We start from the raw sequence: 15,367 nt of genomic DNA, 5'->3' as shown, positions 1-15,367 counted from the left end.
AACACACAATTATTATTCTGAGTATTGACTCTAAACCCCTAAGCCTAAGCCTCACGCTGCAAAAACTGATCACGCGTTCTGTCGCAATCGATCCATAAATCGAACAGAACGTATCCTGTCCCATAACTTGCGATTCGTTAAATAAAAGGAGAAATAACAAAGTCAAAGTGGTTAGTTTTCTGAGAACCGTGACGCACCTCTCAAGGGTGCGTCGTAATGTGTCCCTTTTCTATGATTTAATTGCTTTCCTCGCCCTTTTTATGAACTGTTAAACTAACTAAATCCGATTGTTCTATCACGCCTAATAAATATGATATTTTTGGGAAATTGGATTATCATGCTAGGTCCCTTAATACAATCTAAATCAGATAATCGCGCTCGATCTAGTACTATAGGTTGCATATTGTTAAAATCAACTCAGATTAGTTTAATAGTTAACACATGTCCCTTCAATTATTTATGCTGAGCTAGTAAGGATATCCTGCCTCTGGAGTTATCGAAGAGCGAGTACTCCTCTCGGTAGTTACAGTCCCCCGAACCCTCAATCTCCACCTTGCGGGTGTATGTTGAGAGATCCCCACACTAGGGATCACAAGGGAACCTACGACCGTCGTGGTCAAACATAATTGCACTCCTTTATGTCACGATAACCGGGTTTTGTCAGTTTTTCTCATTGTCGTTAAAAACTGAATGGCGACTCCTATATTACAAGTCAATTGGGTGTAAACTCACTGGAAATCCAATTACACTTGATTTGACAAAAAGAAGCGTCACACCCACGAGGGACGAGGTCACGCATTAGCCTCGTGCTTTTTTGACCCCCTCACAGGTGGTCACAGCGGTGGCGCAGTAGCGGCTGAAGCAAGGAGGAGGGTTTGAAGTTGTGCGTTTTCACGTGAAAGGAATTACGTGAGTTTGTTTTTGTGGGTTTGTGAGTAGAGAGGAGAGAGAATAATTGTGGTTAAACTTTTGGGGTTATTTATTGTGGGCTTTACTAATTGGGCTAGGATTAGAATTTCTTTTAGTGTTTGAATCCAAAACCGATTAGAAGTATTTTCCAAATTCTAACGTGTTTTCGTAATTCAAATTCTTTTCAAAGTATGATTTTAAAAATTATGTTTGATTGCATAAATCATTAAATATTTAGAATGTAATAAAATAAAATAAATATACATTAATTTTATATATATATATATATATACATATATTAATGTTTTATATATGTATATATATATATATATATATTTATATATATATGTATATATATATATATATATATATATATATATATATATATATAGAGAGAGAGAGAGAGAGAGGCTCCCGTAAGAACACTTCTTACGGTGAGGACACTTTCTTACGGTAAGAACACTTTATATAATGGCATTTTTGTAATTTTTATAAACAAATAAACCAATTTAATTGTTTTTTCACGTTTTTTTTCATTATTTCTGATTTACTGGCACTCTTTCTCTCTCTTCAATTCCCCTCTCTCTCCTATTCGAACACCACCACCAATCGCCGCCGCCGCTAGCCGCCGTCGTTGCTTACCTCTCATCGTCGCTTCTTCTCTCTTCTCACCGCCGATTGTGCTCTCCTTTCGCCTCCGCTTCTTCTCTCCTCTCGCCTCCGCTTCTTCTCTCCTCTCACCGCCGCTTCTTCTCTCCTCTCGTCGCTCACCGCTGCTCGCAGAAATTCCGTCGCGGTCGCAGTGGTTGTGCTTCGCGAATCAGAGTTCGAACCAAATATGGTGGCGGCGGTGGTTGTGGTCCGCGAATCAGATTGCGAATAACAGCTGGTGATTCGATTTCGAATTCGATTTCTGTAAGATTTCTTCGATTTCGATTTCTCTCAGATTTCTTTGATATCTTCGGTTTCGGTTTCTTCGATTTTAAATCAATCGATTTCGTTTTTCTGAGATTCTAAAATCAATTAATTTCTTTGCTTCTAATATCAATCAATTTATCCGAATTCATGTTCTAAATTAATCCGAAATTTATCCAGATTCATGTTCTAAATCCCAATTCCAAATCCTCAAATCAGATTCAATTAATTGAATTAATTTTTTGTTCTTTTTTATGCGTTTATTACTTCAAGTTCTCGAAGTGCTGTGTTGTTGTCTTCTCTGTTTGGTTGTTGGAGGCGGTTGGATATACTAGTACAGATGCATCACAGCCTACAAACATATATAAATTCATTAAAAACAAGTGATGATGTATATATTCTTGAATACATTTTAGAATATTTTTTAATAATTTAGAACATGCTTAAATAAATTTAGAGCACTCTTGGATGAAGATAAAATATTCTTGAATAAATTTAAAACACCGTTGAATAAAGTTAGAACATGTTTGAATTAATTTAGAACATCAATAAATTTGGAACATGCTTGAATAATTTCTGAAACACGGTTGAATAAAGTTAGAACATGCTTGAAATTTTTTTGAAACACAATTGAATAAAGTTAGAACATGCTGAAAGTTTGAATAAAATTTAGAACATGCTTGAATAAATTTAGAACATGTTTGAATGGATTTAGAACATGCTTCAATAAATGTAGAACATGCTTGAATAAATTTATAACATGTTTAATAATTTTAGAACATGCTTGAATTAATTAAGAACATGAGCTTGAAATTTAGAACATGTTGTTAGGTTATGATACATATGACAATACATAAATCATGCGTAAAAACCATAAAGCCAGAAAAGCATATTATTTACACATAATCATTTAGCATAGTTTAGATGCATACACTTTGTTGCGTCGCCCGAACCGAACAAGAACAAGTCTTTAGGACTCCAAGTGTCGTCCCTCCGTAGATAGTCCACAGCACGTCCGGATCCGCCTTAAGCTTGACCAACTAGAATCGCCCTTACGGTTGCTTAGGAATTTCGGCTATTTAGGTGCAAGTGTATGGCTGATTTTTATTCAAAATCTTACCTTTAGAATACTTCAAAATTGTCTCTATAAATTATGACCCTAGGCACCTATTTATAGAGGTATGGAAAAGGAACTGGAATCCTACTAGGATACGAATTAATTAAACTAGAATCCTAGTAGAACTCTTATTTAATTAATTTATCCTTTTAGGATTAGGAATTTAATCATATATCTCCTGATAGCTTTAGGATTCGTATAGCACGTACACGAGCATCGCACGAGCACCGCACACTCGCGCAGGCCTTGCGGCCCACGCTGAGCGCAAAGCGCTCGGCTCATGCTGCTGCCTGTGTCCGCGCGCGCGCCCAAGCCCTTGGCTGGGCCTGGCCTTGCGCTGGGCCTGGTCGAGGCTTGGCGTGTGTTGGTGATGCGTGTGGCTTGCTGGGCGATGGCCTGGCTTCGTGCTGGACCTTCGTCTAGCGAGCCTCGTTCGATGCTAATTCGTACTATACGCTTCCGATTAAATTTCTGATTCCGGAAATCATTTCCGATACGAACAATATTTTATATTTCCGATTCCGGAATTAATTTCTGTTTCGAACAAATATTGAATATTTCCGTTTCCGGAATTATTTTCCGATTCCGATAAGATTTCCGATTCTGACAATATTTCCGTTTCCGGCAATATTTCCAATTCCGGCAATATTTCCATTTCCATTAATATTTTCCAATACGTACCATGTTTCCGTTTCCGGCAACATTTACGACTTGGATAATATTTATATTTCTGATACGATCCATATTTCCGTTTCCGGTAATATCATCGTTTCCGGAGTATTCATTTCTTGCTTGGGACGATCTCAGCTCCCACTAAAACCAAGATCCGTCAATTCCGAATATCCATAGATGGAGTATTTAATGCCATTAAATACTTGATCCGTTTACGTACTATTTGTGTGACCCTATGGGTTCAGTCAAGAGTAAGTTGTGGATTAATATCATTAATTCCACTTGAACTGAAGCGGCCTCTAGCTAGGCATTCAGCTCACTTGATCTCACTGAATTATTAACTTGTTAATTAATACTGAACCGCATTTATTAGACTTAATATTATATGCATACTTGGACCAAGGGCACTATTCATTCAGTCTCCCACTTGTCCTTAGGGACAAGTGTGCATTTACCTAATTCCTTTGTCGCTCGATGCTTGCTCTTGAACATAAGGTAAGAGTTGTCATCCTTATTATGTCCAGAGGTATTTCTCGGTTTCAGAGTTCAACTGATCAAATAAACAGATAATCATAACCTATGATTCATCTGAGCACGGCCATGCATTTTACAGTTTCTAGCTCTCCGGGTGGCCTTGTACAACTTTTAAGCATCTCATCCCGATTTATGGGAGGACAATCCCAATCTTGCGATCTTGAGATTAGACTTCGTTTGATAGGTGATTACCTGAGCGTTGCCTTTATAGCCTCCTTTTACGGTGCGACGGTTGGTCAACGTCAAAGCAACCAGTTCTCAAACAAGTAATCTCAAATCACTCAGGTATTGAGGATTTAGTGTCTAATAATTTTAATGAAATTTACTTATGACAGATTTTCATCTCTTATAGTAAAGTTTCATAGGTCTGTCCGATACTAGTCTTCCCAAAGTAAGTATCTATGCAAATGATTATGACATTGCCATGTCCACATAGTTCATGAAACAGAACTACTAGTCATCTTGCATTCTAGTCGTCTAACGTTTTCTATGCGTCCAATTTTTATAGAAAACTCCGACCAGGGACCATTTTCAACCTTTGACATTCAAGTTCACTTGATAGACATTTCTTAGTCACAGGACTGGTCCTGACAGTCTATCTTGAATATATCGTCAAATTGAAGGGACTCATCATTTAATAAACCACAAATTAAATGGAAAAATGAATTCTATTCATTTATTGTGAATGATTAACCAATAATGTTTTACAAAGAATTAAACTCTAAAACTTTAAAACATTAAATAAGGACATCAAAGCCATTCTCCAATATGCTTGATTCCCATAGCTGCAGTGTGCGAGTTGTGCTTCGCCTGCGGCAGAGGTTTAGTCAATGGATCTAATATGTTGTCATCAGTTCCAATCTTGCTTATCTCGACTTCTTTTCTTTCAATGAACTCTCGTAGAAGGTGAAATCCATGAAGTACATGCTTGACTCTTTGGTGGTGTATAGGCTCCTTTGCCTGTGCAATAGCTCCATTATTATCACAATACAGGGCTATTGGTCCTTCAATGGAGGGGACTACACCAAGTTCACCTATGAACTTCCTTAGCCATATAGCTTCCTTTGCTGCTTCATGTGCATCAATGTACTCCACTTCAGTTGTAGAATCCGCAATGGTGCTTTGCTTAGCACTTTTCCAGCTTACTGCACCTCCGTTGAGGCAGAAGACAAACCCAGACTGTGATCTGAAATCATCTTTGTCGGTTTGGAAACTTTCGTCCGTATAGCCTTTAACAATTAATTCATCATCTCCACCATAGACCAGGAAGTCATCTTTGTGCCTTTTCAGGTACTTCAGAATATTCTTGGCAGCAGTCCAATGTGCCTCTCCTGGGTCTGACTGGTATCCGCTCGTAGCACTGAGTGCGTACGCAACATCCGGGCGTGTACATATCATAGCATACATTATTGAACCAATCAATGATGCATATGGAATCTCATTCATTCGTCTACGCTCATCAAGTGTTTTTGGGCACTGAGTCTTGCATAGAGTTATTCCATGAGACATGGGTAGGTAGCCTCGCTTGGAGTCTGCCATCTTGAACCTATCAAGCACCTTATTGATATAAGTGCTTTGACTAAGTCCAATCATCTTTTTAGATCTATCTGTGTAAATCTTGATGCCCAATATGTACTGTGCTTCTCCTAGATCCTTCATCGAAAAACATTTCCCAAGCTAAATCTTGACAGAGTTCAACATAGGAATGTCATTTCCGATAAGTAATATGTCATCGACATATAATACTAGGAAAGCAATTTTGCTCCCACTGACCTTCTTGTATACACAAGATTCGTCTGCGTTCTTGATGAAACCAAAGTCACTGACTGCTTCATCAAAACGTATATTCCAGCTCCTGGATGCCTGCTTCAATCTGTAGATTGATTTCTTTAGCTTGCATACCTTTTTAGCATTTTTGGATCCTCAAAACCCTCAGGCTGTGTCATAAACACAGTTTCTGTTAAAACGCCGTTTAAGAAAGCGGTTTTGACATCCATCTGCCATATTTCGTAATAGTAATATGCAGCAATTGCTAACATTATCCAAATAGACTTTAGCATTGCAACTAGTGAAAAGGTTTCATCGTAATCCACACCGTGGACTTGCCTGTAACCTTTTGCAACCAATCTTGCTTTGAAAACTTCAAGTTTCCCATCCTTGTCCTTTTTCAGTTTGAAAACCCATTTGCTTCCAATGGCTTGGTAGCCATCTGGCAAATCGACCAAATCCCATACTTGGTTTTCAGACATGGAGTCTAATTCAGATTGCATGGCTTCATGCCATTTCTTGGAGCTAGAACTCGTCATAGCTTGTTTGTAAGTCGCAGGTTCATCACTTTCAAGTAATAGAACATCATAGCTCTCGTTCGTCAAAATACCTAAGTACCTTTCCGGTTGAGATCTATATCTCTGCGATCTACGCGGGGTTACATCTTTAGATTGACCATGATTCTCACCAGATACTTCTAAAGATCTCTGAGTTTCATCTTGAATGTCATCTTGAGCATTCTCTAGAGTTTGTTGTTCGACTCGAATTTCTTTGAGGTCTACTTTTCTCCCACTTGTCATTTTGGAAATGTGATCCTTTTCCAAAAAGATACCATCTCGAGCAACAAACACCTTGTTATCAGATGTATTGTAGAAGTAATACCCCTTTGTTTCCTTTGGATAGCCCACAAGGATACATTTGTCAGATTTTGGATGAAGTTTGTCTGAAATTAATCGTTTGACGTATACTTCACATCCCCAAATCTTAAGAAAAGATACTTTTGGAGGCTTTCCAAACCATAACTCATATGGAGTCTTTTCAACAGCTTTAGACGGAGCTCTATTTATAGTGAGTGCAGTTGTATTTTGTTAGGTTATGATTCATATGACAAAACATAAATCATGCGGAAAAACCATAAAGCCACGAAAGCATATTATTTACACATAATCAATTAGCATAGTTTAGATGCATACACTTTGTTGCATGCCCTCCCTAGCTGCGCCCGAACCGAACAAGAACAAGTCTTTAGGACTCCAAGTGTCGTCCCTCCGTAGATAGTCCACAGCACGTCCGGATCCGACTTAAGCTTGACCAACTAGAATCGCCCTTAAGGTAGCTTGGGAATTTCGGTTATTTAGGTGCAAGTGTATGGCTGATTTTTCTTCAAAATCTTACCTTTAGAATACTTCAATTGTATCTATAAATTATGACCCTAGGCTCCTATTTATAGAGGTATGGAAAAGGAATTATAATCCTACTAGGATTTGGATTTATTAATTAGAATCCAACTTGAACTCTAAATAATAAATATAATCTTATCAGGATTAGGATTTAATCAACACACGAATTCCGATAGGATTAGGATTCGTTACGAACATGAACATCGTAAGGCCATGAGCATCGCACCACCCGCGTAGGCCTTGCGGCCCACACGAGCAACCGTTGCTCACAGCCCAACAGCACGCCTAGCGTGCGCGCGCCTAAGGCCTTGCTGGGCCTGGCCTTGCGCTGGTCCTGGCGAGGCGTGGCAGCTCCATGTTGGGCGCTCGGCTTGCTGGGCGTGGGCCTGGCTTCATGCTGGGCCTTCGTCTAGCAAGCATCGTCCGATGCTAATTCGTACGATGCGCTTCCGATTAAATTCCCGGTTCCGGAATTCATTTCCGGTATGAACAATATTTAATATTTCCGATTCCGGAATTAATTTCCGTTTCGAACAAATATTTAATATTTCCGTTTCCGGAATTATTTTCCGATTCTGATAATATTTCCGTTTCCGGCAATATTTCCGATTCCGGCAATATTTCCATTTCCGATAATATTTTCCGATACGTACCATGTTTCCGTTTCCGGCAACATCTATGACTTGGATAATATTTATATTTCCAATACGATCCATATTTCCGTTTCCGGCAATATCATCGTTTCCGGAGTATTCATTTCTTGCTTGTGACGATCTCAGCTCCCACTGAAACCAAGATCCGTCGATTCCGAATATCCATAGATGGAGTATTTAATGCCATTAAATACTTGATCCGTTTACGTACTATTTGTGTGACCCTACGGGTTCAGTCAAGAGTAAGCTGTGGATTAATATCATTAATTCCACTTGAACTGAAGGGGCCTCTAGCTAGGCATTCAGCTCACTTGATCTCACTGAATTATTAACTTGTTTAATTAATACTGAACCGCATTTATTAGACTTAATATTATATGCATACTTGGACCAAAGGCATTATTTCCTTCAATCTCCCACTTGTCCTTAGGGACAAGTGTGCATTTCCTAATTCCTTTGTCGCTCGATGCTTGCTCTTGAACATAAGGTAAGAGTTGTCATTCTTATTATGTTCAGAGGTATTTCTCGGTTTCAGAGTTCAACTGATCAAATAAACAGATAATCATAGCCTATGATTCATCCGAGCACGGCCATGCATTTCACAGTTTCTAGCTCTCCGAGTGGCCTTGTACAACTTTTAAGCATCGCATCCCGATTTATGGGAGGACAATCCCAATCTTGCGATCTTGAGATTAGACTTTGTTTGATAGGTGATTACCTGAGCGTTGCCTTTATAGCCTCCTTTTACGGTGCGACGGTTGGTCAACGTCAAAGCAACCAGTTCCCAAACAAGTAATCTCAAATCACTCAGGTATTGAGGATTAGTGTCTAATAATTTTAATGAAATTTACTTATGACAGATTTTCATCTCTTACAGTAAAGTTTCATAAGTCTGTCCGATACTAGTCTTTCCAAAGTAAGTATCTATGCAAATGATTACGACATTGCCATGTCCAAATAGTTCAAGAAACAGAACTACTAGTCATCCTACATTCTAGTCGTCTAATGTTTTCTATGCGTCCAATTTTATAGAAAACTCCGACCAGGGACCATTTTCAACCTTTGACATTCAAGTTCACTTGATAGACATTTCTTAGTCAAAGGACTGGTCCTGACAGTCTATCTTGAATATATCGTCAAATTGAAGGGACTCATCATTTAATAAACCACAAATTAAATGGAAAAATGAATTCTATTCATTTATTGTGAATGATTAACCAATAATGTTTTGCAAAGAATTAAACTCTAAAACTTTAAAACATTAAATAAGGACATCAAAGCCATTCTCCAATATGCTTGATTCCCATAGCTGCTGTGTGCGAGTTGTGCTTCGCCTGCGGCAGAGGTTTAGTCAATGGATCTGATATGTTGTCATCAATTCCAATCTTGCTTATCTCAACTTCTTTTCTTTCAACGAACTCTCGTAGAAGGTGAAATCTACGAAGTACATGCTAGACTCTTTGGTGGTGTCTAGGCTCCTTTGCCTGTGCAATAGCTCCGATATTATCACAATACAGGGCTATTGGTCCTTTAATGGAGGGGACTACACCAAGTTCACCTATGAACTTCCTTAGCCATATAACTTCCTTTGCTGCTTCATGTGCAGCAATGTACTCCGCTTCAGTTGTAGAATCCGCAATGGTGCTTTGCTTAGCACTTTTCCAGCTTACTGCACCTCCGTTGAGGCAGAAGACAAACCCAGACTGTGATCTGAAATCATCTTTGTCGGTTTGGAAACTTGCGTCCGTATAGCCTTTAACAATTAATTCATCATCTCCACCATAGACCAGGAAGTCATCTTTGTTCAATTTCAGGTACTTCAGAATATTCTTGGCAGTAGTCCAATGTGCCTCTCCTGGGTCTGACTGGTATCTGCTCGTAGCACTCAGTGCATACGCAACATCCGGGCGTGTACATATCATAGCATACATTATTGAACCAATCAATGATGCATATGAAATCTCATTCATTCGTCTACGCTCATCAAATGTTTTTGGGCACTAAGTCTTGCTTAAAGTCATTCCATGAGACATGGGTAGGTAGCCTCGCTTGGAGTCTGCCATCTTGAACCTTTCAAGTACTTTATTGATATAAGTGCTTTGACTAAGTCCAATCATCTTTTTAGATCTATCTCTGTAGATCTTGATGCCCAATATGTACTGTGCTTCTCCTAGATCCTTCATCGAAAAACATTTTCCAAGCCAAATCTTGACAGAGTTCAACATAGGAATGTCATTTCCGATAAGTAATATGTCATCGACATATAATACTAGGAAAGCAATTTTGCTTCCACTGACCTTCTTGTATACACAAGATTCGTCTGCGTTCTTGATGAAACCAAAGTCACTGACTGCTTCATCAAAACGTATATTCCAGCTCCTGGATGCCTGCTTCAATCCGTAGATTGATTTCTTTAGCTTGCATACCTTTTTAGCATTCTTTGGATCCTCAAAACCTTCAGGTTGTGTCATAAACACAGTTTCTGTTAAAACGCCGTTTAAGAAAGCGGTTTTGACATCCATCTGCCATATTTCGTAATCGTAATATGCAGCGATACTAACATTATCCGAATAGACTTTAGTATTGCAACTGGTGAAAAGGTTTCATCGTAATCCACACCGTGGACTTGCCTGTAACCTTTTACAACCAATCTAGCTTTGAAAACTTCAAGTTTCCCATCCTTGTCCTTTTTCAGTTTGAAAACCCATTTGCTTCCAATGGCTTGGTAGCCATCTGGAAAATCGACCAAATCCCATACTTGGTTTTCAGACATGGAGTCTAATTCAGATTGCATGGCTTCTTGCCATTGCTTGGAGCTAGGGCTCGTCATAGCTTGTTTGTAAGTCGCAGGTTCATCACTTTCAAGTAATAGAACATCATAGTTCTCGTTCGTCAAAATACCTAAGTACCTTTCCGGTTGAGATCTATATCTCTGCGATCTACGCGGGGTTACATCTCTAGATTGACCATGATTCTCACCAGATACTTCTAAAGATCTCTTAGTTTCATCTTGAAAGTCATCTTAAGCATTCTCTAGAGTTTGTTGTTCGAATCGAATTTCTTCAAGGTCTACTTTTCTCCCACTTGTCATTTTGGAATTGTGATTCTTTTCCAAAAAGATACCATCTCGAGCAACAAACACTTTGTTCTCAGATGTATTGTAGAAGTAATACCCCTTTGTTTCCTTTGGATAGCCCACAAGGATACATTTGTCAGATTTTGGATGAAGTTTGTCTGAAATTAATCGCTTGACGTATACTTCACATCCCCAAATCTTAAGAAAAGACACATTTGGAGGCTTTCCAAACCATAACTCATATGGAGTCTTTTCAACAGCTTTAGACGGAGCTCTATTTATAGTGAGTGCAGCTGTATTTAGTGCATGTCCCCAAAATTCTATTGGAAGTTCGGCCTGACCCTTCATTGACCTAACCATGTCTAGCAAGGTTCTGTTCCTCCGTTCCGACACACCGTTCCATTGTGGTGTTCCAGGAGGACTCAATTCTGAAAGAATTTTACATTCTTTCAGATGGTCATCAAATTCATAGCTCAGATATTCACCGCCTCTATCAGACCGCAGTGCTTTAATCTTCTTGCCTAATTGATTCTCTACTTCACTCTGAAATTCCTTGAATTTGTCAAAGGATTCAGACTTATGCTTCATTAGGTAGACATAACCATATCTACTGAAGTCATCAGTGAAAGTGATAAAGTAGCTGAAACCACCCCTAGCATTTGTACTCATTGGTCCACATACATCTGTATGGATTAAACCCAATAGTTCAGTTGCTCTTTCTCCAACTTTAAAGAAAGGTTGCTTTGTCATTTTGCCAAGTAAATATGATTCGCACTTACCATAATCCTCTAAGTCAAATGGTTCTAGAATTCCTTCTTTTTGAAGTCTTTCCATGCGTTTCAAGTTAATATGGCCTAATCGACAATGCCACAGATAGGTGAGATCTGAATCATCCTTTTTGGCCTTTTGGTATTTAGGTTATAAACTTGTTTGTCGTGATCTAATAAATAAAGTCCATTGACTAATCTAGCAGATCCATAAAACATCTCTTTAAAATAAAACGAACAACTATTGTCTTTTATTAAAAAGGAAAATCCCTTAGCATCTAAGTAAGAAACGGAAATGATGTTTTTAGTAAGACTTGGAACATGGAAACACTCTTCCAGTTCCAAAACTAGCCCAGAGGGAAACGACAAATAATAAGTTCCTACAGCTAATGCAGCAATCCGTGCTCCATTTCCCACTCATAGGTCGACTTCACCCTTGCTTAACTTTCTACTTCTTCTTAGTCCCTGTGGATTGGAACATAAGTGTGAGCCACAACCTGTATCTAATACCCAAGAAGTTGAATTAGCAAGTATACAGTCTATAACAAAAATACCTGAAGATGGAACGACTGTTCCGTTCTTCTGATCTTCCTTTAGCTTCAAGCAATCTCTCTTCCAATGCCCCTTCTTCTTGCGGTAGAAGCATTCAGATTTAAAAGTGGGTTGACTGACCTTTGATAGGCGTATTTTCCGTCGTTGATAGAAAACAACCTAATCAAACATATAAAACACCTAAACTACCGGCTATATTGACTATAGCGGCAAGCATAGGGATCGTCCCATAGGAATGGATATGTTTGATTATTCAATCTATGCGTTCACAAGCTAGTTCGGATGGAATTTGAGTTTTTGAATTCTAATCTAATGAAAGCTAGAAATGCAAACTAATAAAGAAACTCTAGAGGATTCGGGAATCGGCTATGGAATTCGAATCAAAGGAAGCACAAGGTCCAAACAATCATGAATATGCAAAGACATAGCAAGTAGGGGAATGAAAACTAATGACGAACCCGCCACCTCTCGGATAGGGAACTCTAAGCGTCTAATCCACGGAAGAGCTTTCGCCTAATCCTAGATTAAACTAACTAGCATATAATAGGAACTATCATTCACTTGCACAATTAGGCTCACAATGTCTTGCCAAACCTAATCGTACATTCCAATCTAATCCAATCGAATAGCATTCGCGACTACTACTCAACTAGTCATGGAAATCCTATCACTAATCACATTTAATCACAACATCAATCATGAATTTCCCCAAAACTTCTCCAAATTCAATCCCAAAGCTTCATCCCTAACCTCTAGACTAAACTACTCAATTAGCATGATTAACATCAACATTAAACTAATATCAATCCTAATCATGAATCTAATTGCAACAATGAAGCTAATTGAAACAATAAAATTCAGAAAATTCAAACCACAAAAATTGGGGAAAAATCAAGCAAATTCAAAATATCAAACTAATTCTAGAATTCAAGCATAAAATCAAAGCATAAACGAAATTAACATAGCAATTAAAGAATTGAAGAACAAAATCAAAAGAAGATTTAGAATTATACCTTGGAATGAAGAAATTGCATCAAACTTGAAGCACAAAATTGAAGAACAAAACTCAAAGAAAAGAGAAGAAGAAATCTAAAAATGATGATTGAATTGAATTTAGAATCAAGAATTTGAGGCTAAGAATCCTTAATCCTAATCTCTAATCTAAGCCCTAAACTAATTCTAGAGAGAGAATTCTAAGAATTGCGTAATGAAAATCTAATTAAGCCTCCCTAAGCCTATGCGATTTCTCGTATTTATAGCAGCCCCGCGTAACCGTGTGTTCGCACGAAACAGGCCGTGCGTTCGCACCAAACAGCAAGGAGTTACTGCATCAATATTGCCAATTCGTGTGGTCGCACAGGTCTACAGTGTGCTCGCACAGAACTGCAGTGTGCTCGCACTGATCAGTTGCTGCGCTCGCACAGCCTGCTGGCTGCGAGCTACTGTTGCGAGCTACTGTGGTGCTGTTGCTGCGTGGGTCTACGATGGTGCTGCAATGGATGCTATGACGGTGCTACGATGGCCTGCTGTGAGTGCCACGATGGTGCCATGACTTGCTTCGTCGAGTGCAGTGGCTGATGTGCTCTGCTTGCTGCTCATGTGTGGCTGCCATGGCATGCTGTGCCTGGCAGCAAGTTTCGTCGCTGCACATTATTGCATCGTATAGCCCATGGCCAAAATCGTCGCTGCACATTAAAAATATTGTATAGCATATCAATAAAAACGTAGACCACATTATAAAATCGTCTAGCACGCTCAAAAATCGTATAGCACATTATTAAAATCAGAAAACGCATTATTGAATCGGAAAACCACATATTTAATTCGTTTGACATTTTCGCAAATCATAAAGCCATTTAAATCATCGCCTAAGCCAAAAGTCGTATTATTTAGCACGTTAACACTCCAAATGACCCCCACGCTACAAGATTGAGCATAAAAGACATATTTAGAGCGAAAATGGCTAGAATACACGCAAGACGAGAGAATGATACGATTAATGCAAAAATGTAACAAACGAACTAAAAACGATAAAACTAAGAGAAAATAAGAATAAAAACCTAATAAAATGAACTAAAAACCTAAGCTAAGAGCGACATAAATGTCGCTCATCAAACTCCCCCAAGCTAACCCTTTGCTTGTCCTCAAGCAAAGCTAGAATGAGAAACGGGGAGGAGAATGAGCTTATTTATTAAAATCAAAATTACGAAAATAAGATCTACAAGAATGCACACTAACTCACTTTCGTAGGAATCACGGTTGCATTTAAGCGCATGCAACAAGCTCTTTGAACCCCACAATCGCTCATGAGGGCGAGTGGGATCTCGCAAGGGTTTCCAAAGAGAAACACCCATAACTCTTCCAAAAATTTGAATCAAGGCAAGAACTAAAAGTGAAAAACAAACAAGAAAAAGAAAGAAAAGAAAAGAAAAAGAAAAGGAAGGAAAAGAAAATGAAAAACGAAACTACAAAACTCAATATGAGGGCCTTTATTATGGAACAATCACAAAAGAATCCTAATATTACTAACTAAATAGACGAATGCACGCTAACCAATGTCCTAGATCGAGTGAAAGATTCAAATGCCAAGCAAAGTGAACTAAGGGTAAGCACTAATCAATTCCCCTACAACCGAGCATACCACGTCAAATCTCTAGATCCTATCCACCCTTGAGAATAGCGTCTCGAGACACCGCGAAGGCGCCGGAAAATAAGATTAGGCTACCCGACATCTTATCATGACAATCCCATTCCATAAACTTGACCAAATCCTCCCTCCACCGACAATGACTCAACTCAAAAGGGTCAAGAGGACTTTTTAGGGTGAAACGTAGGCTAGGCGTAAGGTGTGGAACAAATTTGGGATGTGGTGCTCATACCTAAAGTGAAGCGCAATGAATGAACTCAACTCAAGCAATCGAACCATAACAAACTCATACCACTTATTTGGGGTACCCCCAAGCTTATTCAACAACTATTCTAAACTACAACTCTTTTTGCACTTT

This window comes from Spinacia oleracea, chromosome 1 (genome assembly GCF_020520425.1).
Source record: "Spinacia oleracea cultivar Varoflay chromosome 1, BTI_SOV_V1, whole genome shotgun sequence".
Classification (NCBI taxonomy): domain Eukaryota; kingdom Viridiplantae; phylum Streptophyta; class Magnoliopsida; order Caryophyllales; family Amaranthaceae; genus Spinacia; species Spinacia oleracea.
The sequence above is the reverse complement of the archived record's forward strand: the minus strand, read 5'-3'. Positions refer to the sequence as shown.